This window comes from Microtus ochrogaster, assembly GCF_000317375.1.
Source record: "Microtus ochrogaster isolate Prairie Vole_2 chromosome 14 unlocalized genomic scaffold, MicOch1.0 chr14_random_2, whole genome shotgun sequence".
Taxonomy (NCBI): domain Eukaryota; kingdom Metazoa; phylum Chordata; class Mammalia; order Rodentia; family Cricetidae; genus Microtus; species Microtus ochrogaster.
In genome coordinates this window covers 15849301-15852954 of record NW_004949097.1, presented here as the reverse complement: position 1 = coordinate 15852954, position 3654 = coordinate 15849301, and the positions used below count along the sequence as shown (strand labels likewise).

Below are 3654 nucleotides of genomic sequence, written 5' to 3'. Positions count from 1 at the left end.
GAGGAGGAAGGGTAAAGGGGGGGACAGAGAAAGAGAGAGAGAGAGAGAGAGAGAGAGAGAGAGAGAGAAGAGGAGAAAGAGACAGAGACAGAGAAGGGGGGAAGCAGAGAAGTGGGGAGAGAGGCAGAAGCAAAGCTGCCTCTCCAAGAGGAAGATGAAAAAGAGAGCAAGCTCAGGCCTGAAGCTGAAGATCAGCCTGCCTCAGCGGATGGGAGGGAAGTGGGTGTGGCTTGTCTCTTAAAGGGACCAAAACCATAACAATCTACACTACAGATCCCCCTTTATTTATTCATTCAGAGGAATCTGTTTCCATGCTCATTACACAAGGGGACAACTCCCTGCCTCTCAAGATCACTCAAGGTCATAATCAGCTAGTTCCTAAAATCACAAGGGGGAAACTCCCCATTTCTCAAGATTATTCTCAAGATTACAATCTAACTTTATCTTCAGCTAGTTTCTGAAACACAGTCACTGAACCGGCTAATCCTAGATTTTTGATTCTTCTCTTCCTGCTTAGATTTTTGGTTATTTTCTTCCTGGTCTTTTAATGACCATGAACCCAAATCTGATGCAAAAGCAGAGTCTTTATTGCAAGTTAACTTGGGTCTCCCCATTTATCCAGAGCAGCAGAAGGGACCCCAAGCAGTGCTGGGAAGGGGTTTTTATAGAGGGAAAGGCTTGGGATTGGCTGCCCCCTATGGGGTGAGGGGACTACCAACTTCTGATTAGTTCCTCCCATAAGGTGGAGGAGCCCCTGATGTCAGGGGTCAGGGAAAGGCCACGCCTCTACACTAGAGGTTACTACTTCCCTGGGCTAAGATCTGTGAGGAGTGGCATCTGTAGACTAGAGGTTACCATTTTCCTGGGCTACAGTCCGAAAAGGTCATGCCTCTCTACTAGAGGATCTTCCTTTTCTACTCAGTGATTGGTCAGTTTTTCCTGCTCAGAGACTGGTTGGTTTGATGCCAGGAGCAGAGATGAGATGTGGGACCCCCTACATGCTGTGAATATGTTTTATTATCATTGGTTAATAAAGATGCTGTTTTTGAGCTTGGTTTACAGAGATGACTCTGATTTCAGGGCCAAAATTCTTTCTCTGTCCCTTTTTATCCTTTAGGCTCTAATTTTAAGACCAAATTTTAAGGGCAAATTTCAATAGGCTCTGGTTTAGGGGCAAAGTATGTTCCTTTGACTTTGATTTCAGGGTCAGGGTGTTTTTCTCTGGCTCTGGGTGCAGGGAAAAAAGTGTTTCTTTTGTTGGATCAGGTCCCAGATCTAGGGTGTGTTTCTTTCACTGTCTCTAGGTTCAGTGCCAGGTGCCCAGGGATTGTGCTAGGACTATGGATCTGCTGGGACCTAGGTCTATCAAGGTCTGCTTCTAACCAAAGGTGTGGCCCAGATTAAAGTAATGAAATTTGGCCTCAGTATCCCTTAGATAACCAAATAGTACTCAGATCATTCAGATAGTGGAAATGGAGAGTCCCTATTCCCTACATTCTAGTTTTCTCTTATCTCCGTTCTTCCTGTTTCCCCACCTAACTCCTCCTAGTGATGAAGCACAAGCCATTTCTGATCCAGCTGTCAAGCTTCCCCCTTATTGGCCTCAACCCTCAGCTCCTTTTCTTCTTCCAGCCCCCCCAGTCTCCCCTTCTCCCTCTCCAGCAACAGGCCACCCTAATTGTTCCTCTCTGGTACCCAGTTTTAGCCCACTGGCAGCCTTTAGTACTCCTGCTACTTATGCCCGCTCTACCGTGGAAACCCCCCCAAGCCCCAGTTCTCCCTGTTGGACCCTAAAGTCCAATCACTGAGGAGGAGTCACCCCAAGAGACCATCCGCACACCACAGTTAATGCAAAAGAAAGAGGAATATATATTTCTGCCCCAACAGAGTTCCCCCAACTTTGGGAGGAGAAGGACGTCGAAACGCTACTACAGGCTTCTTTTAAAGAGAAAAACCTCAGAACCAAAAAGGGGGAATGCAGTATCAAAAGGGGGAATGCAGAATCAAAAGGGGGAAGGTACAGAAGTCATTTATCAGCTGTTGTGACTACCTCGTTTAATGGTCAGCTAACTATGATGGATCGTTGCTATGGTGATTGCTGGGTTGGTTAAACAAGGAGAAACATCTATCTGAAGGTCATCTGCTGGTCATTTTGCCCCAGTTCTATTGAAGAACTGGGTCTATTGAAGAAAAACTACAAACGGGATGGAGAGTTCCAGGGGAAAGTACCCAAAGTTTCTAGTGCACGCGTGGGTGATTATCAGGTTCCTGGTTCCCAGAGGAGGGGGACAGTTTAGCTGAGGTGGTCTTTTCATCCTTTACCGGAGGTTGCTGCATAGAAACTTTCCCATTAAGTGATCTCTCTCTCTCTCTCTCTCTCTCTCTCTGTCATAGAAAAAAGGTTAGAAGCTTGTACATCTAATCCCTCCACCATCATTATCATCATTAAACAGTTACAATATATCACCCAACCTTACAATCTCACCTTCGATAAACCCTCTCTTGAAAAGCAAAAACAAAACAAAACAAAAAATCAAACAAACAAAAGACTACCTCTGTGTATGAAGGAGTCAACTTGACTCTCTAACCTAGAAATACAATTCTCCAAATGGCTTAGGTTTAAGTCTACCTGGGAAATTAGTTCCCTAAAGTTTTGGTTCAAACAATAAATGCTGAGGTTCCTATGGCAGTTGTGCTAACTATTCCTGCCCATTCTCAAATCAGGACAAGAATTGGGGCTTAATTAACCCTTGTTAACATTGAGTCAGGGTCAATATGAGCTCTCCCCTCTTCACTATAGATATATAATGTCTTTAATGTAGGATAGCATATCTTGGGAATAACATAGACCAGTATACATAAACTGGAGGTATGACTTTCCAATGAGTTGGAGAAGGCACATCTAGTCAAACCATTAGTATAAGCAGGCCAGGTAGATTCAGGGGCATAAAAGAATATGCAGCTCTTCCGGGGACGGTGCTTAGAGGCACTCAGGATGGTCCAGCGTTTGACATACCGTCGTAGGCTCTCCTACAACACAGCCTCCAACAAAACTAGGCTGTCTCGAACCCCTGGCAACAGGATTGTTTACCTTTACACCAAGAAGGTTGGAAAAGCACCTAAATCAGCATGCGGTGTGTGCCCAGGCCGACTCCGAGGGGTTCGTGCTGTCCTCATGAGATTGTCTAAGACAAAGAAGCATGTCAGCCAGGCCTATGGTGGCTCCATGTGTGCCAAGTGTGTCCGTGACAGGATCAAGCGGGCTTTCCTTATTGAGGAGCAGAAAATTGTTGTGAAAGTGTTGAAGGCACAAGCGCAGAGTCAGAAAGCGAAATAAACGTGCGGCTTTTTTAATAAAGGTCAAAAAAAAAAGAATATGCAGTCCCCTAAGAAGCATTTGTTTCCTCAAATATAAGGAATATTCCTTTTCATATGGTGAGAGAAAGCAAGATTATAATCTGAAGACATGATATAAGTAACTTCTTGCAGGCATTGTAATGAAATTTTAGGCTGTTCTCATTCAAAACTGGTAGAGTGTTCAATTGGAAAGAGTTTGGTTTGGATCCTACTCCTATAGAGAAAGGTGGCCGTGGATCCAGACATAGTCAGAAGTCTTGCCCTCATTCTGGATCAGAAGTGTTTAAAAAGCAACAG

General features: G+C 44.6%; 1 pseudogene; it reads left to right on the top strand.

Moving 5' to 3' along the window:
- Positions 1-2967: 2967 nt before the first annotated feature.
- Positions 2968-3359, top strand: LOC101988001 (annotated as a pseudogene).
- The last annotated feature ends 295 nt before the right edge of the window (positions 3360-3654 follow it).